Genomic DNA, 21,029 nt, shown 5'->3' with positions numbered 1-21,029 from the left:
TCTGGAATGGACTGCCGGGAGAGTGGAAGCAGATACAATAATGGCATTTAAAAGGCAGTTAAGACACACAGATAAGCAAGGAATGTAAAGATATGGATCACTTGCAAATAATTAAATTCATTCTGCATTGTCTTTGGTGCACAAATTGTAGTCTGAGGGGCTTGTAACTGTACTGACATGTTTAATGTAACAGTGGTTTATCACTTTTCTAAACTTCCTTTTAAAATATGCCCTCTTGATCAACATTCTAGAGAATAAATGAGTTGCAGTGATCGGCAAAACAAATTACATATTTTTGACTTTATAAAACAGCACAGAATTCTACATCCTAAGAGTGCTTTTGGTTTAATTCGTGCATGGTCGGACACAATTTTGTAAGATCATTTCAGGTCTCCACTTCAGAGATAGGGTTCATGAATAATTTAATACCCAAATTACTCCACACAGTAGTCCTTTGTAAGTTGAAAAATTTGTGACTCAGTTTCTTCCCCTGCCCCCTAAACCAAGGAGAAAACCTTCACTGGAAAGATAACCTGGCATTATTTGAACAAAAACTATACCTTTAATTATTAAGACCCTAAGACATTGGAGCAAATTAACACAAATACAACAAACATTCCCAATGCATTTCAGCAACAAATTCTACCAACCCTTACATTGCTGCACCCAAATTTGCAGAAGTGTCCTGTACACAGTCACAGTACATTTGCGAGCAGACAAAGAGGTTCAAGGTCCCATGGTGAGTCCTTAGTTTTCACCCAGAGCAAGCCTGCTTTGGAGAACAAGATGCTAACATGATTGGGACACAAAGACCCCTTGGCTCCTTAAATGCACATATAGTTCAGAGCCCACACAGTGGCTCAAGGTAAATATCTAACATCTATATACAGTGGCATGCAGAAGTTTGGGCATGCCTGGTCAAAATTTCTGTTACTGTGAATAGTTAAGTGAGTAGACGATGAACTGATCTCCAGAAGTCATAAAGTTAAAGATGAAGCAAGATTAGTGTATTATTTTTGTTTTGTACAATTTTAAGAGTGGAAAAAAAAGGAAAGGAGCACCTTGCAAAAGTTTGGGCACCCCAAGAGATTTGAGCTTTTACCAGATAACTTTTACCAAGGTCTCAGACCTTAATTAGCTTGTTAGGGCTATGGCTTGTTCACAGTCGTCGTTAGGAAAGGCCAAGTGATGCAAATTTCAAAGCTTTATAAATACCCTGACTCCTCAAACCTTGTCCCAACAATCAGCAGCCATGGGCTCCTCTAAGCAGTTGCCTAGCACTCTGAAAATTAAAATAAATGATGCCCACAAAGCAGGAAAAGGCTGTGAGAAGATAGCAAAGCGCTTTCAGGTAGCCGTTTCCTCAGTTCGTAATTAAGAAACGGCAGTTAACAGGAATGGTGGAGGTCAAGTTGAGGTCTGGAAGACCAAGAAAACTTTCCGAGAGAACTGCTCGTAGGATTGCTAGAAAGGCAAATCAAAACCCCCGTTTGACTGCAAAAGACCTTCAGGAAGATTTAGCAGACTCTGGAGAGGTTGTGCACTGTTCTACTGTGCAGCAACACCTGCACAAATATGACCTTCATGGAAGAGTCATCAGAAGAAAACCTTTCCTGCGTCCTCACCATGAAATTCAGCGTCAGAAGTTTGCAAAGGAACATCTAAACAAGCCTGATGCATTTTGGAAACAAGTCCTGTAGACTGATGAAGTTAAAATAGAACTTTTTGGCCACAATGAGCAAAGGTATGTTTGGAGAAAAAAGGGTGCAGAATTTCATGGAAAGAACACCTCTCCAACTGTTAAGCATGAGGGTGGATCAATCAAGCTTTGGGCTTGTGTTGCAGCCAGTGGCATGGGGAACATTTCACTTGTAGAGGGAAGAATGAATTCAATTAAATACCAGCAAATTCTGGAAGCAAACATCACACCATCTGTTTAAAAAAAAACTGAAGATGAAAAGAGGATGGCTTCTACAACAGGATAATGATCCTAAACACACCTCAAAATCCAAAACCTCAAGAGGCGCAAGCTGAAGGTTTTGCCATGGCCCTCAGAGTCCCCCAACCTAAACATCATCGAAAATCTGCGGACAGACCTCAAAAAGAGCAGTGCATGCAAGATGGCCCAAGAATTTCACAGAACTAGAAGCCTTTTGCAAGGAAGAATGGGCGAAAATCCCCCAAACAAGAATTGAAAGACTCTTAGCTGGCTACAGAAAGCGTTTACAAGCTCCGATACTTGCCAAAGGGGGTGTTACTAAGTACTGACCATGCAGGGTGCCCAAACTTTTGCTTCGGGCCCTTTTCCTTTTTTGTTAGTTTCAAACTGTAAAAGATGGAAATAAAAGTATTCTTGCTTAAAATATTAAAGGAATGTGTCATCTTTAACTTTATGCCTTTTGGAAATCAGGTAATCTTTTACTCGCTTAGCTATTCACAGTAGCAGAAATTTTGAGCAGGGGTGTCCAAACTTTTGCATGCAACTGTACATGGGAAAGAGAGTCCCTGACAACAAAAGGGAAAGGCAACCATGGCCAATGCCCAGACTCCCCAACCTTGAAGAAAGGTTATTAAGGCTAATTGGGGCAGCTATAACAGAGTGGAGGTATGTCTCAACCAAAGGAGGTGAAATGCACCCCTTACTTTCAATAGCCTGCAGGTCACCCTTGGGCGAGGTGCAGATGCCGTGAGAAAGCGGTGCATATCACAAGCCCAGGCTATGCAAACACTGCCCAGAAGGCAGCAATGGAAAACCACTCCTGTAGAAATCTGCCAAGAACAATCATGGTCATGATCACCCATGTCATACCACATGGCACATAATGATGATGAGATCAAAACTCTGAAAAGGCTGGTACTTGAGATGGAAATGACATTAGAAGGTCTAATGATACTAAAATGATTTCAGTTTGTACACATATTCCTTTATAGTTTGTGCAGCTTACATGTAAGTAGGGTGTTTCACTGGGTATCACAGAGTTCGCCATGGATGTGTGCGATTTTAAGCAGTCCCACTTTAGTGAGTTAGTCTGACAAGGCAAGGGTTAAGATAATGTGCAGGCAAGGACAGTACGGATAATCTGCAGCCATCACAGTCTAGAAAGCTCCTTGAAGAGCATTGCTTCCCTATGCACAGCAGGGGACCATTTAATATACGAAGATAAAGATGCAAATGAAGACAGTTACTATTGAACTATCTTTTTTTCCAGTCCTGATGAAGGGTCTTGGCCAAAATATTGACCGTTTACTCTTTTCCATAGATGCTACATGGCCTGTTGAGTTCTCCCAGCATTTTGCGCATGTTACTATTGGACAGTTACTTTACTACTTCAAAATTAGGATTAGCCTTTAACGTGTAGATTCTAGTGGCTATTAATACCTGTATTATATTAGTGCAATTCATGATTGATTATCCTAATAAGGAATTTGAATATCCACAAGGTCTCCAACTGGCCAACATCTGTATCCAACTAGTCAGCTTCTGTATTTCTTTGTTCAAACTTTAGGACAATTTGGTGACAGAGGCCAGGCTTTTCTCCTTGTAAAGGAAGTGCAACTGAAGAACAAGTGAGAGTTTTCAGAGCCTAGTTAATCGCCAATGACAACAGAGCCCAGTAGATGTACCAGGCATGCACCTGGGGTCTGATTCTGCTTAATTACATGGTAACAGTAATAAGCAAGATGCCACATAGGAAGTGCTGTAATTGTCATATTGTTATATGGTTAAGATATTTAGAACAAATCTTCCCACAAATCAGAAAATTCAATGAAAAACAGAATCCACCAATCAGCATAGTTTTAAGACACAACAGTCAACGACTGGAGCCATGCAGATTATATGTGGCAGCATACACAAGGAGGATGGGATTGAGGAGTATCCTAAAAGATTCAACAAGTATATTAAAAGCAAAGGAGTAACAACAGAGAGCGTACTTCCCCTTATAGATAAGTGTGGTAGTCTGAGTGCAGAGCCACTGACTGCACAGGGTCTTCAGTTAATACGTGGAAAGGTACATGTAAACTAGTGAGTTTAGAGGAGAGAACCATGATGTTCTGGAACATATCAACATTATTTATAAATACAGAGCAGATCAGGCCCTTCTGGTCCAATGAGCCACACTGCACAGCCTTCCACCTATTTAACCCTAGCCTAATCACAGGACAATTTACAATGATCAATTAACAAGAGTCACAAACGAGAGAAAATCTGTAGATGCTGGAAATCCCAGCAACACACACAGAACCCTGGAGGAATTCAGCAGGCCAGCCAGCATCTATGGAAAAGCGTACAGTGGACATTTCGGGCCGAGACCCTTCAGTAGCGCTGGAGGAACAAAGATGAGTCGGAGTTAAGGGAGAAACATGTGATAGGTGAAAGAGATATAGGGCTGGAGAAAGGGGGTATCTGATAGGAGAGGACAGAAGGCCACAGGAAAAGAAAAAGGGGAGGAGCACCAAAGAAGGGTGATGGGCAGGTAACGAGATAAAGTTAGAGAGAGAAAAGGGGATGGGGAAGGGTGGGGGGGCATTACTCAGTTAGAGATAACTGGAAGGGGTGGGGTGTAGCCATTACTGGAAGCTGGAGAAATCAATGCTCATGCCATCCGAATGGAAGCTACCCAGACTGATTATAAGATGCCGCTCCACGAACCCGAGTGCAGCCTCATCACGACAGTAGAGGAGGCCATGGATGTACATGTCAGAATGGGAAGTGGGATTAAAATGGGTGGCCACTGGGAGATCCTACTTTTTCCACCGGACAGAGTGTAGGTGCTCGGCGAAGTGGCCTCTCAATCTACGTTGGATCTCACCAACATACAGGAGGCCACACCGAGAGCACCAGATACAGTAGATGACCCCAACAGACTCACAGGTGAAGTGTCGCCTCACCTGGTAGGACTGTTTGGGGCCCTAAATGGTAGTGAGGGAGGTGGTGTAGGGGCAGATGTAGCACTTGTTCCACTTGCAAGTGTAATGCACTGTAAGGTGTCACTGCTATGTAGCAGCAATGTTTAGGTTATGACTAGAGATAACGAGGTTTTGGGATGTGGGGCTATCCAATGAGAGGGATGTTGTTAGTATCCGCCCTTACTTCACTGGCAAATAAATGGAAAAATCAGGTTCAAAGTCCCAGCTATGGTAGGCTCTGCCTATTCTCTGGAATAATGCCCACCCCTAAAGGGGAAGAGGACTATGAGGCTTGGGTGGAGCAGACTTCTCAGTGGTTAGATGAGTGGCAGTGCTCTGATGATGTAAAGTTGAGAGTTTGACTGGGCGGGCTGCTGATGTTGTGAGAGCCACCAGGTTGCGACATCCCCTAGCGACAGCTGTCAATTACATGCGAGCACTGGACAATGCTCTTGGCCCGACAGGAAGCCTAATGGAGCTCATGGCAGGGTGTCAGAACATACGTCAGGAGAAAGGGGAGAAGCTTTCTGCTTTTATTTTTCGGCTAGACAGGCAGCTAAATTGCTTGCAGCGCAGAGGGATCATTCAGGCAGTTGAGGTGGGTCAGTTAAAAGTGGACCAGATAGCCAGGGGCCCAGTCTCAGGACCTGACTGCTTGGGGTCTCCGACACTCTCGTAAGACGCGCCCCCCTCCATCTTTTGTTCAGCTGATCAGTGAGGTACAGGAAGAAGAGAACACGTGGGAGGTGTGGGAGACCGCCGTCAGCAGGTTACAGTCCTCAGTAGTAGTCCCCTGTAGTGAAGTGACCACCGACAACCTACCCCGGGGAGCGGTAGAGGCAACTGTGGCAGAGCTGAGAACGGAGACATGTCAGCTGTTATCAGCAGGTGTGACTCCCTATATGATGGAGCTGATGGTGGGGGGGCAGATTCCCCAAGGGGACGAACAATGCAGAGGGTGCTGGCAGCAGGTGTCATGCCAGAAGGAGAGTGAGCTCCCAGGTATCTCAGCAGGGAGAGTCGTTGGGATAACTTAGAGGAGACCCAGTGAGGGAACAGCCTGGTGTCTCTGGGGGAACACATTCCCAGCAATATACCAAGGAACCCCTGAAAGCAAAAGGCCCTTCCTGAAGCCTTAGTGGGACCGCGTTCCAGCGTATGTTGCTACAAAAAGAGGGTATTTATGCTAAAGCCATACTCGACACCGGGTTGCAGGTCATGTTGTTGTACCATTCGTTTTACACCCAGTATCTGAAGCATTTACCATTGCCCCCATTCAGGGCACTGGAGATTTGGGGGCTTAATGCTAGTGATTATCCATACGACGGTTATTTGTCAGTGAAACTGGAGTTCTCGGAGTCCGATGTGGGAGTGGCTGAAGTCCTTGATACATTGGTGCTGGTTTGTCCGGACCCTGTTGAGAAGGGCAGTGTTTCAGTTCTGGTGGGGACCAATGCCCCTCTTGTGAGGAGGCTCATGGGGGCCTGCAAGGAGAAGGCTGGCAAGAGCTTTCTGGGAACATTGTCCATGCACCTGGGCTTCAAGCTGCTTTTGAGGAAGTGCGTGGCTGCACTGGCCAGATACCAAATTTAGATGAGGGACTGTGTGGTTCACACAGTCGAAGACAATGGCAGTACGGCCCAGGGAAGTAGCGAGAGTGATGGGGACCCCCAAATTTCCTGGAGTGCCTGAGGGTAAGGCCAGGCACTCCAGGAAATTTGGAGGTCCCCATCACTCTGGAAGAGCACGAGAGGGAGTCAGAAGTTCCTGCTGGGGTACTGGTGAGGCCCAACTTGCAGAAGCCCTCAGTTGTACAGGTAAGCAGGATGGCAGTGATTGTCAAAAACACTACGAAGAGGAAGGTCACCTTCGTATAGATGTGTGTGAACTACAGGACACTGAACAGGTGCACCGTCCCCGACGAGCATACGGACCCGAGGTTTGAAGACGCGCTGCCCAGCCTGAGTGGTGCAAAGTGATTCAGTGTGCTGGACTTGAGGAGTGGATATTACCAGACCCCCATAAGTGAGGACGAGAAAGAGAAGATGACACTTGTATGTCCCCTGGGATTTTTCCAGTTCAAAAGGATGCCCCAGGGCATATCTAGAGCCCCTGCAACCTTCCAGCGGGTCATGGAGAAGACGGTGGGGGATATGAACTTGCTTGAGGTATTGGTATATCTGGATGACCTCAGTGTTTGGATCCACCTTGGAAGACCATGAAGTGAGGCTGCTGAAGGTGCTGGGATGCCTGAAAGCTAAAGGGTTAAAACTTTCCCTGGACAAGTGCCAGTTCTGCCAAACGTCTGTTAGCTATGTTGGGCACATAGTCTCAAAGGATGGACTAGCTAAAGATCTGGCTAAGATAGAGACAGTGACCACCTGGCCAAGACCCCAGACTGTGCACTTGTTCCTTGGGTTCAGTACTACCAGAGCTTCGTGAAAGGGTACTCAAAAGTGAGGGGAAGAAGAGGACAGGAGGGTGGAGAGTATCTTAGCCTGTCAGAGCCCTTTGGACCGAGGTGGGATGCAAATTGTGAGGAAATCTTTCAGTGGCTTAAGGAGCTGCTGACCCAGGCGCTGGTGCTGGCTTTTGTGGACCCCCGATTGCCGTATGTACTGCACACGGATGCCAGCCAATAGGGATTAGGGGGCGTTCTGTATCAGGGCACCAGGTTAAGACCCATTGCAGTTGTCAGCCGGAGTCTGTCGCCCTCCGAGAAAAACTATCCCACGCACAAGTTGGAGTTTCTGGCATTGAAATGGGTGGTGGTGGATAAGCTGAGTGACTATCTCTACGGGGCCAAGTTTGAGGTGAGGACAGACAACAACCACCCCCTAAACTTGTATCCTGACCTCGGCGAAACTGGATGTCACAGACCATTGGTGGTAGGTGGCATTGTCTGCCTATGGTTTCAGCCTGAAGTACCGGCCGGGAAGCAGGAACACTGATGCTGATGCTTTGTCCCAAAGGCTACATGAGGGACTGGACAGGGACGAGGAGTGGGAAAGCGTTCCTGCCACAGGAGTGAAGGCCATGGGTCAGTTTGCCATCGCTATAAAGACAGAGGGAAAGGAGGGGCAGGATCCAGCAGTTGGGGGCTTCTGATGACGCCATTCTTCCCCAAGTTTACTGTAACCTGACTGCTCTGAAGACAAATCAGTTGCCAGAACTGAGTTCTGGGGAAGTGGCAGCGGCTCAGCTAAACGACCCAGGCACCTGTATCATTGGGTCAGCAGTCAAAAAGGGAGACATGGCTCAGGCAAAGAAGTCAAAACACATGGCAGTGCCTCCATTACTGAGAGAATGGCCTCAGTTGGAGTTACGGAACCAGATCCTATACTGAGTCACGTCACCCCAGATTGACCTCAGCGTTGCCAGCTGGTTCTGCTGGAGAAGATTGGTGGATTACATTCGAAAGCACTTCATAATGATTCTGGACATTTGGGGGTGGAAGAGATCTATGGATTGCTCGGAGACCGGTTTTACTGGCCCCGAATGAAGTTGGAGGTTGAAGAATACTGTAAGTCGTGCATTCGATGCATATGGCAGAAGACACTGCCTACATGGGCAGCTCCCTTGTCCCACTTGCAGAGTGCAGGGCCCCTGGACTTGGTGTGTATGGATTTCCTGTCAATAGAACCAGATATGCACAGGCTTTTCATACCAAGGACCAGAGGGCGTCTACAGTGACCAAAATGTTATGGGAGAGGTATTTAATCTATTATGGCCTTCCCAGGCGGATACATAGTGATCAGGGATGGGATTTCGAGAGCAAACTCATCCATGAATTACTGGGCATGCTTGGAGTCGAGAAGTCGAGGACCATGCCCTATCATCCACAAGGTGATTCCCAGCCCGAGAGGTTTAATCAGACCTTGCTAGACATGGTCCCTGACCCTGGAGATCAGCAAGAAGAGCAGGTGGAGTCAACATATTGGACATTTGGTCCACAGTTACAACTGTACCCAAAATGAAGCTACTGGGTACTCACCATACTACCTAATGTTTGGGCAAGAGGCGAGGTTGCCCATTGACCTTTGTTTTGGGACTGATGAGGGCGACTTACCACCAAAGACTTATCTGAAGTAAGTGTCTGAGATGAGAAGAGAGCTGAAAAGGGCTTACGAATCAGCTGGGGTCGCACCTGCCAAGTAGAATCAAGGAAATAAGAGGAAGTATGATCAAAGGGTGAGGTTCTCCCAACTTCTGACAGGACACCGGGTCTCCATAAAGAATTTGGGGCTACCTGGGAAATATAAGTTGGCAGACAGTTGGGCGGCTAAACCCTATGTGGTGGAGAGTCAAATGCCAAACCTACCAGCTTTCCGGGTAAAACCAAAGAATGGGAATGGGCCTGTCAAGGTGCTCCACCAGAACCACCTGCTGCCCCTGGGACAAGAGGTGCAGGTAGACCCACAGCCAGACTCGGAGACTACACCTAGTAAGAGGACTCTGCGGAAACACAGGGCGACTGCAGAGTCCACAGCAGGAGAGATTAGGCCGACCCCACCCCTGCAAGGGATACTGAATCTGAGGATGAGGACCTGGATGTGTGGTATATGCTGCCTTTTGCTAACTCACCATTAAGGAAGAGAGTTCCAGTCCTTCTCCCGCTGAGTCAGGTGAAGTGGGGCTGGGAGGGGGCGGGCTATCTGTGGGCAGCCTGGGTTGCAGTGGGACCCTGCAAGGGATGTAGTGGGGCTTGGGCATGGGACCAAGGGGTCCAAGTTGCAGGTGGCCACGAGTGATAGATCAGGGGAGGCCTCTCCAAATAGTCCAGAAGTATCCCCAGTTATGTCTGTACCTGAAGTGTTAGGTGAGGGGTTGCAGAGGTCTCAGAGAATTAGGAGACTACCAGATAGACTGGCCTATGTAGCACCTGGGGAACAGAGCATGACCATTTTGGGGAGATAAGTCACTGCCTTGTGCAACTGGATTGGACTTTGTGTTTTGCAGGAAGGGTCGGCGAATTATCTCAACGTCATGAGGACATGACTAAATTTGGTGGGGGGGAAAGTGCAACGCGCTGTAAGATTTCACTGCTAATGTAATGGTTTCTCTGTAGCAGCAGTGTTTGGGTTATGACTAGAGATAATGGGCTTTGGAATGTGGGCTATCCAATGAGAGGGATATTGTTTTTTCTTCTGAGTCTGGGAGCAGGAATTTCATGGTTTTTTGCCGGGGAGAGATGAGAAGATGCAAATGGAGAGAGCTGGTAGACCGCCGGTTGGAGTGGACTTGGAGTGAGGGTCCGAAGGTCAGCAAAAATCGGAGGAGGTCGATGGTGGACGAACAGCCTTATTAGTGAGCTCCAACATTGCGCATTAGAATGTTTCATGAGAATGGGCCCTTTTCTTTTTTTGATTCTTTACTAACCATATAGTCAAATTAAGAATTATAAAGCTCAATCACTTAATCACATTGTGTACTTTGTTATTTTGTGGTACTGATTTGTAACAGGGGACACATCATGCAGCATCCACCCAAACGAAATTTCTTAAGTTTGGCCGGGCCGAGGGTAGTCCTTCCCCCAGATTGAGCCGCTAGCCGATCTGAAAATTACACAAGGATAAGTGCCAGGAGGGAGATCAGTGGGGATTGATGAATGGACAAGGGAGTCACGTAGGGAGTGAATCTTGCAGAACGCAGAAAGTGGAGGGGGTGTGGGGAAGGGGAAGATGTGCTTGGTGGTGAGAGCATCTGCTTGCAGGATGAGGCTTTTCATTCCAGAATGAAAATGATGTCCTGGGGGGACGTCACGTGATGACGTAGGATCGAGACGCTGGAACCCAGCCCTCCCGTAAAAAATCAATAAATCAATGTTTAAATGAAGAAAAATTAGCCAATGCTTTCATAAGGTTACTTATAAACTACTCCTGATTGTTTTAAGCTATGCCTCATAAACAGAGGATGAAGAAAAATACTACCGCGAAGACAGCTCAAGTTCGAAAAGAATCAAGGCCTACTTCTACCGAAGAACCGCGGACTCAGGTACAACACACCACTGGCAAAACAGAACAGGAAACTGCCGCAACATCGGCCATTTCTAAAGGAGAAGATCAACGAGAATTGCGCAAGCGTAAAGGAGCGAGCATGCGCAAACAAGAGCAACCAGAACTACAAATCCCAACAGCGACTTCAACTGAAAGTGACAACGATTCTGAGAGAGAATCAGACTCTCTGGATAAATCAGACGAAGATGGAGATGAGAATTCCTCTGAAAATATAAAAAAGACTTTGAGGCAAATAATGCATAAATTAAATGCATTAAAAGTAATTAAAAGTAACCAAAAAGTAATTAAAGAAAAAATAACAAATATGGAGGCTATGTTTGATAAAATGACAAAGAAACAAGAAAAAATGAAAAAGAAAATTACAGATTTGGAAACTAAAATGGAAGACATGGATGGAAGAATGAAGGAAATGGAAGTTGATAATAATGCCTGGACATCAGAAAGAAAACAACTCGTGGAAAAAATTGATAAGCTTGAAAATTTTAGTAGACGTAACAATATTAACATTGTTGGACTTAAAGAAGGTACTGAAGGAGAAGACCCAATAAATTTTTTTCAAAAATGGATCCCTGAAAAATTGGAAATGGGGGAAGAAATTTCAATTGAGATTGAAAGGGTGCACAGAGCTTTAAGACCAAGATCTCAAGATGAGCAAAATCCGCGATCAATTTTGATAAGATGTTTAAGATACCAGGATAAAGAAAAGATTTTGAGGGCGGCTGCCCAAGGTGCCAAAAGAAGAAAGGGTCCATTGATAATAGCAGAGAAACCAGTTCTTTTTTATCCTGATATAAGTTATAACCTTTTGAAGAGAAAGAAAGAATTTAATTTAGCAAAAAAAGTCTTATGGGAAAAAGGTTATAAATTTTTAATGCACCACCCAGCAACATTGATAATTTTTTTGGAAGAGGGAAAAAGATTTTTTCCCGATTATCGAGACGCGGAGGTGTTCGCACAAAAACTTCCATTTATTCGCTAATTAAACGCAGAGACTTATAAACGTAATGGTTAAAGACGAAGACAGAGACAGCGAATGGAACTGATGGACATTTAAGGATGATACAAGGGAGAAAAGTAAAATTTTAGAAATGTTAATTGAGAATAATATGTTTTTTTCTTTTCTTATATATATACTTTTTACGTTGCGGGGGGGATGGGGAGCTTTGAATCGGTTACTACGGGATTCACGTGTGTAATCATGGCGATTGCCATGACCCGTACAACAGAGGGGGGTAATGTTGTGTTTTTTTTCTTTCACAACATTAGTAGGGGGGTATTTTGTTTTTTTCCTTACACTCTATTTTTCTTTTATTTTTTTGCCTGGATGATTGGTGGGGACACACATAGCAACATGGAAACTTCTAAAAAGATTTCCCAGGATACCACGAAAGTTGAAAGATTAGGTATTATTATAGATTGGAGTAACATAATTAAAAATAATGACTAATTTATTGATTTTTTTAAGTTTTAATGTTAATGGGCTTAACGGACCAGTAAAAAGAAAAAGAATTTTAACATATATTAAAAAAATGAAAATAGATATAGCTTTCCTACAAGAAACTCATTTAACGGACATAGAACATCAGAAATTAAAAAGAGACTGGGTTGGAAATGTTATTGCAGCTTCATTTAACTCAAAGGCGAGAGGAGTTGCAATTTTGGTTAATAAAAATTTACCAATTAAAATACAAAATGCATTAATTGACTCGGCAGGAAGATATTTAATTATACATTGTCAAATTTTTTCAGAACTATGGACTCCAAACGAAAATGATGTAAAATTTATACAGGAGGTCTTTTTGAATTTGGCTAACGCACATGATAAAATATTAATAGGTGGAGATTTTAATTTTTGTCTAGATCCAGTTTTAGATAGATCAATAAAGGCTATTACAAAACCAAAAGTAGTAAAACTAACTCTATCATTGATGAAAGACCTAAATTTGATTGATATATGGAGAAGAATCAATCCAAAAGATAGAGATTATTCATTTTATTCAAATAGACATAAAATATACTCAAGGATAGATTTTTTCTTATTATCAACGAATATTCAAGATAGAGTGAAAAATGTGGAATATAAAGCAAGAATATTGTCTGATCACTCTCCTTTAATAATGACAATGATAATGATAGATAAAGAGGAATCAATTTATAGATGGAGATTTAACTCAATTTTACTAAAACGTCAGGATTTTTGTGATTTTATGAAAAAACAGATTCAGTTCTTTTTAGATACAAATTCACATTCAGTTGATGATAAATTTATATTGTGGGAAGCAATGAAGGCATATTTGAGAGGTCAGATAATAAGTTATACTTCTAAAATTAAGAAGGAATATATGATAGAAATAGATCAATTGGAAAAAGAGATTATAAAATTAGAAAAAGAATCTCAAAGAAATATGACAGAAGAAAAACGAAGACAACTTATCAATAAGAAGTTAAAATATAATACACTCCAGACATATCGAACAGAAAAAGCAATTATGAGAACTAAACAGATATTATGAACTAGGTGAAAGATCACATAAGGTCCTTGCATGGCAGTTAAAAACAGATCAGATTTCTAAAACAATAAATGCAATCCGAACAAAAGTGAATAAAGTTACTTATAAGCCTCTAGAAATTAATGAGGCTTTTAAGAACTTTTATTCTGAGTTGTATAAATCAGAATCAAAAAATGATGATGTTAAGATAGAAAGATTTTTAGCACAAATAACTCTTCCAAAATTAGATATGGAAGAACAGAAGGGATTAGGTATGCCTTTTACAGTGAAGGAGGTTGAAGAAGCTCTAGGATCACTTCAAAGTAATAAATCCCCAGGAGAAGATGGTTTTCCGCCTGAATTTTATAAAAAGTTTAAAGATTTATTAATTTCTCCCTTTATGGAGTTAATACATCAAGCGGAAAGAACGCATAGACTTCCAGAATCTTTTTCAACAGCTATTTTAATAGTATTGCCAAAAAAAGATAGAGACCTTTTAAAACCAGCATCATTTAGACCTATTTCTTTATTAAATACTGATTATAAAATAATAGCAAAAATCTTATCTAATAGATTATCTAAATGCTTACCAAAATTAGTGCATATGGATCAAACAGGATTTATCAAAAATAGACAATCGGCAGATAATGTAACCCGGTTAATTAGTATAATCCATTTAGCGCAAAAAAGGGAGGAAATGAGTGTGGCAGTTGCTTTAGATGCAGAAAAAGCATTTGATAGATTGGAATGGGATTTTTTATTTAAGGTATTGGAAAAATATGGATTAGGAACATCATTTATAAAATGGATTAAAACCTTAAATACTAATCCCAAAGCTAAAGTAGTGACAAATGGTCAAATTTCGACACCATTTCAGTTAACAAGATCAACTAGGCAAGGTTGTCCATTATCACCTGCTTTGTTTGTGTTGGCAATAGAGCCATTAGCTGAATTAATTAGAATGGACCCAGATATTAAGGGTTTCAGAGTTAATCAGGAAGAATACAAGATTAATTTATTTGCTGATGATGTTCTACTTTATTTAACAGATCCATTACATTCATTATGTAAATTATCTTATAGATTAGAAGAATATGGGAAAATATCAGGTTATAAAGTAAATTGGGATAAAAGTGAAATTTTACCTCTTACTAATGGAGACTATAGTCAATGTCGATTAATAACTCAATTTAGATGGCCGGCAAATGGTATAAAATATTTAGGTATAAGAGTTGACAATGACATAAAAAACTTATACAAATTAAATTATTCACCACTTTTGAAAAAAATTCAGGAAGATCTTGATAAATGGATGGCATTACCAATAACATTAGTAGGTAGAGTAAATACTATAAAAATGAATATATTCCCTAGACTACAATATTTATTTCAATCACTACCAATACAATTACCCCAGAAGTTTTTTCAAGAGATAAACAAATATGTGAGGAAGTTTCTCTGGAAAGGTAAGATGTCAAGAATATCGTTGGAAAAATTGACATGGAAATTTGATCTAGGAGGGTTACAACTTCCAAATTTCAAGAATTATTATAAAGCAAATCAACTTAGATTTATTGCATCTTTTTTTGAGAAAGATAAACCGGCATGGATTAGAATAGAACTAGATAAAATAGGAGAAAACGTACCAGAAGATTTTATATATAAATGGGAATCTAAATGGGAAAAGAAAGAATCTCCTATATTAAAACATTTGATTGATTTATGGAATAAGATAGATGTTGATGATGAGACAAAAAAATCTTTATTAGCAAAGAGATCTTTAATTCAAAATAGACTTATTCCTTTTACAATGGACAATCAACTTTTATATAATTGGTTTCAAAAAGGGATTAAATACATAGGAGATTGTTTTGAAGGAGGTATATTAATGTCATTCGATCAATTAAAGAATAAATATAAAGTATCAAATAACACTTTATTTTGTTACTTTCAACTAAGGGCTTACATAAGAGAAAAGCTAGGTCAAACAATGTTATTGCCGAAATCTAATGAAATAGAAATTTTAATTCAAAAACAGGCAAGTAAACAAGGAGTCCATAAGTCAAGACAAAAATGGGAAAGTGATTTGAATATTAAAATTGAAGAAACAAACTGGTCAAGACTATGTCTTGATAGTATGACAAATACAATAAATGTTCGGTTAAGATTAGTGCAATATAACTTTTTACATCAATTATATATTACACCACAAAAAATAAATAAATTAAATCCAAGCTTATCTGATCAGTGTTTCCAATGTAACCAAGAAACTGGTACATTTTTACATTCTACATGGTCTTGTCCTAAAATTCAACCTTTTTGGACAAATTTAAGACTTTTATTGGAACAAATTACGGGAATGCAACTTCCTCATAATCCAATATTACTTTTACTAGGTGATATTGAAGGGATAAAACCGAAACTCAAACTACCGTAGATGTCGGATTATAAGCCGCTACTTTTTTCCCACATTTTGATCAGCTTTGAACACTGCGGCCTTTACTACGGTGCAGCTAATGCATGATTTTTTTTCATGCCGCCAAAAACATTTTGCCTCGTAACAGTAGACCAATAAGATTGATGAGTAGTTCACAGAGGTCCAATGAAATTGTACGATAAATCAAGCACACTTTCACAATTAAATTATTGTAAATCAGTCATTTGTACTCACCCTCATCAACATGGAAAACACTCGAAGAAAAGCATTGTGCTGCCTTTATGGCAGTTATTTAGTTTATAATATTTTCGCTTAGTAATTCATTTGTTAGTTAAAGTTAGAAGTGTTTTAACTATATTTGTTTTCTGTACTACATCCCGGGATGCTATGACGTCACACCCGGTTTCGCCGCGTCTTGTGGGAAAATGCCGGTTTGCGATAAACGGGAAGGCGGGGGGCGAGCGGCGGAGCCAAAACGCTGCTTTTAAGTTAAAGGCGATCAATAACTTTTCCTGGTAGGCTGCAGTATATATATTTTTTACCAGTCGTTAGGAGATATTGGAATGTTGTTCAGTAAAAAAGTATACGCAACATATATTTAAAAGTAGCCGCGTTACAGGCACGGTTCGAAAAAAAGCATTTGCAATATGTATTTGTTTATGTTACCATATGGATTTAATTAAAAGTCAAAAAATCCTCACGTGTAATATCTTTCTGTGTAAATATCTCATACTACAACGTGGGACACCTGCGGCCGAAAATCCGGTGCGGCCTGTACAAGTACAAAATTGATTTTATTTCTAAAATTACAGCCAGCGGCTTTTAATCAGGTGCGCTCTGTAGTGCGAAATCTACGGTAAATAAATATCAGAAAGAATTCATAAAAATTGCACTGGCTGTAGCCAAAAAGGCTATTGCAATTACTTGGAAATCAGATACATATTTAAGTATAGATTGTTGGAAAAAAGAAATCTATGGCTGTATTCCATTAGAAAAAATTACTTATAATTTAAGAGATAAATATGAAACATTTTTGAAAATTTGGTGCCCTTATTTACAAAAGACAGGATTAAATATATAGGTGCTCTGAAGATGAAATAATTGGTGACTTGGGGAAAGAAATAAATATATATACTAAAGTTATTAAGAACTCCATGGAGCATGGAGGCACTCTATACAACCAGGCACTCTTTCTTTCTTTTTTTTTTCTTTCTTAATTTTTCTTTTTTTATATAGGGAAGTTAGGGGGGAGGGGTTAAGGGGAGGGGGGAAGGGATATATACTTTTTTTTTCCCATACTTGTAATCACTTAAAAATGCAATTAAATAAAATTTAAAAAAAAGAATGTTTGCATTATTCACCTAATGTAGTTGGTGATAGGAGGCGGAGGGTAGATTGAAAATCTATGATTGGTGTGTATTTAACTAATTTTATAAAGATCAATGTATCTGCAAGACAACATCTGATCCATTTTCTAGAATATTTTCAATCAATTGTTCATCCAAAATCAAGCAGTTCAGTCATTCTGTCTGTTACTCATCTGCCCTTTTGAGACAAATTGATGTATTTTTTTGTTTACAAAAATTTTTTTATATACCAACATCTATGTAAGAAGATCTGCAATTGGCACTTAATACTTTTATGTAGCCTATAGTTGTGATTAAAGCTTGAATATTTACTGCTTTCAAAAAAAAAATGATGTCCTCTTCCTTCAAAGAAAGGGGCGTCCCTTCCTCCATCAATGCTGACCTCAAAACCGCATCTCTTCCATTTCATATACGTCTGCCCTCACCACAACCACCTGCCACCCTACTAGGGAAAGGGTTTCTCTTGTCCTCATCTACCACCCCACCAGCCTCCTCGTTCAGGACATAATTCTCCAGAACTTCCGCCATCTCCAATGGGAAGCCACCACCAAGCACATCCTCCCCCCCCCCCCCCCCCAAACTTTCTGCAGGAATCTCTCCCTATGCAACTCCCTCGTCCATTTGTCCCTCCTTCCTGGTCTTATCCTTGCGAGCAGAACAAGTTCTACACCTGCCCCTACAACTCCTCCCTCACCACCACTCAGGGCCCCAAACAGTCCTTCCAGGTGAGGCGACACTTCACCTGAGTCTTTGGGGCCATCTACTGTATCTCGTACTCCCAATGTGGCTTCATATATCGGTGAGACCCGACTTAGTTTGAGAGGCCACTTCCCCGAGCACCTACACTCCGTTCGCCGGAAAAAGCTGGATCTCCCAGTGGCCACCCACTTCAATTCCACTTCCCATTCTATCCAGACTATCCATGGCCTCCTCTACTATCGTGATGAGGCCACACTCAGGTTGGAGGAACAACACCTTACATTCAGTCTGGGCAGCCTCCAACCTAATGACATGAACATCGATATCTCTAGCTTCCTGTAATGGCCACACCTCCATTCCCTCTCTCACATTATTTCCTTGCCTGCCCATTGCCTCCCTCTGGTGCTCCACCCCTTTTCTCTTTCTTCCATGGCTTTCTATCCTCTCCTATTAGAGTCTCTCTTCTCCAGCTCTGTATCTCTTTCACCATTCAACTTGCCGGCTGTTTACTTCAACATTCCCCCTCCCAGTTTCATCCATCACTTTGTGTTTCTTCCTCCCCTCCCCTTTTAAATCTACTCATCTTTCTTTTTCTCCAGTCCTGCTGAAGGGTCTCAACCCGAAGCGTCAACTGTACTGTTTTCCATAGATGCTACCTGGCCTGATGAGTTCCTGCAACATTTTGTGTGTGTGTAACCTACTAACTAGTATGTCTTTGAACTGTGGGAGGAAACCTATGCGCTTCATGGAAAGGACGTGGAAACTTCAGTGTCAGAATTGAACTCCGAACTCTGGCGCCCTGAGCCATAATAGCATTGCGCTAACCATTATGCTACCAATTATGAAGAAGGTCTTGAAACAATGGTCAATATATTGCCTCGGCCAGATCAAGTATATCCTAGAGTGTTATGGGAAGCAAGGAAAGAGGTTGCTGGGGCCTTGGTACAAGTTTTTGTATCTCTAGCTACAGACAAGGTACAAGATGGCTGCAAGATAGATCATGTTGTGCCTTTGAGGACAACAGGCACAAGGCAGGGAACCACATGCTTGAACCTTGCATCACTAATGGGAAAGTTATTGGAAGAGATTCTGACACAGGGTTTATTTGCTTGTGGAAAGACTAGGGCTATTAAAGCAAGTCAGCATGGTTTTGTGCACAGGAAATTATGTCTCATCAATTTAATCAGTTTTTTTGGGTAGTTGTCTAAAAGCATGGGTAGGTAGTTATAGACAGTCTATACAGACTTTGACAACATCCTGCACGGTAGGCTAGTCTGGAAGGTTGGGACAGTGGATTGAAGGCATAATAGCAAACTGGATACAAAATTTGCTTAATACTGGGAGGCAGAAGACGGTAGTGGCTATTGGAAGAGGGTGGTTGCTTTTCAGATTGTCTTGAATTCAATTATGTCCCACAGAGATAGGTGCTGGGTCCATATACAGGTCATAAATAGTAATGTTTTGGATGAGAATGCAAGTGGCAAGATGAGCAACCCCACAGATTACACCAAAATTATTGGTATCGTGGACAATGAGAAGGTTGTTCAAAGTTACATGTTACGGAACAGCAAGGGAAGTGGGCACAGAAATGGCAGATATAATACAACTCACACAAATATGCAATGATGCATTTAGAAAGTTAAGCCAAAGCACCCAGAACATGTCCCCTTTTCATTACTACCATCAGAGCCAAGTCTGAAGATAGACATTTAATGTTTTAGGAATGGCTTCTTCCCCTCTGCCATCAGATTGTTGAACAGACAATGAACTCACAAATACTACCTCATTTTTTAAAAAAACTCTCTTTTACACTTATTTTATTTAAGCATTTTCAATCATTTATAACATTGTATTTCACTGTACTGCTGCAAAATATAAAATGTTATAAATTATAATAAGAAACAATAAACTTTAAAACATATGTCAGTGATAATAAACTCGATTCTGACATACACCGTGAATAGCTGGGCCTCAGGGAGTGTCATTGAAGAGAGACCTTGAGATACAAGTGCAGTTCCTGAATGTAACAAACAGGTGAACAGATGGATGAAAGCAACATATGGCATGTTTGACATCATCAGCTGAGGTTCCGAGCTTGGAACTCATGTTACAATTGTACAAAGTGTTAGTTATTAACTGCATGGAGTGCTGTGCGCAATTCTGGTTGCCATGCTATGGGAAAGATGGAGCCGACAAGATTCACAAAGATGTTGCCTGGCTTGAAGTGCTTGAGCTGTAAGGAGAGAATGGATAGGCTCCATGTTCCCTCTAAGGTATGTGTCTGTGTGAGCACACACATCTTTTGCTACGAGTGTACAAAAGGAATTTAAACTGTGCACAAAAGGTCGCCACCCTCTACCTCATTGGTGTGTTAAGTATATTTCACAATCGTACACAATCACATTTCCTTTTCCGGTTTCTGATGTGGACGGTGTTGACAATGGAGTTTGTGATGATTTGTCTGCAGACTTTAGAATTGGCTTATTTATACTATTTTTATTAAAGAAACTGTTCAGTGTACACATTGTCGTCATTGAGCAAAAAATTACACACACTGGTCATTATAAATTAGAGGGAACATCGGATAAGCTGGGTGTTTATTTTTTTCCCTGTAGCGAAAGAGGCAGAGAAGTGATGTGACAGAGGTATATGAAATTATGGGAGGTACCAATAGTCTATGGAGACCAGTGTCCGTTTCCCATGGTAGGACTATCTAAAACTAAAGAGCATGGGTTCAAGGTGAGCGGGAGGAGGTCTAAAGGGAATCTGAGGGGTAAATTTTTCATACAAAGTTGGTCATTCTAGATGACAAGTCAGTGATGGGAAAAATATTTAAAAGGCAACTGAACAGGTTCTCAAGTGAGCAAGGCAGAAGGATGTGGAATTAATGCAGTTAGTGGGATTAGTATAGATTGGCATGGTGGTTAGCAGTGGGTTTCTATTACTTTACCACTGTAGCAAGAATCTGGGAATATTAAAAGCTGGGATTATTTAGGTCATTCTGTTAGCGTAGCAATGAATGCAAACTATTACAGCACCAGTAACCTGGGTTCAATTCCGTCTGAAAGGAGTTTGTATGTTCTGCGCATGATTGCATGAGTTTCTTCAGGGT

At 41.4% G+C, this 21,029-nt stretch overlaps 1 protein-coding gene across 5 annotated transcripts in view; it reads right to left on the bottom strand.

Moving 5' to 3' along the window:
- The window catches only part of ncoa6 (nuclear receptor coactivator 6), a 79,048-nt gene that overhangs the window by 1,394 nt on the left and 56,625 nt on the right, over positions 1 to 21,029 (bottom strand). The gene's annotated exons all lie outside the window — the stretch shown is intronic.

Source organism: Hemitrygon akajei, chromosome 11 (genome assembly GCF_048418815.1).
Source record: "Hemitrygon akajei chromosome 11, sHemAka1.3, whole genome shotgun sequence".
NCBI lineage: Eukaryota > Metazoa > Chordata > Chondrichthyes > Myliobatiformes > Dasyatidae > Hemitrygon > Hemitrygon akajei.
The sequence above is the reverse complement of the archived record's forward strand: the minus strand, read 5'-3'. Positions and strand labels throughout refer to the sequence as shown.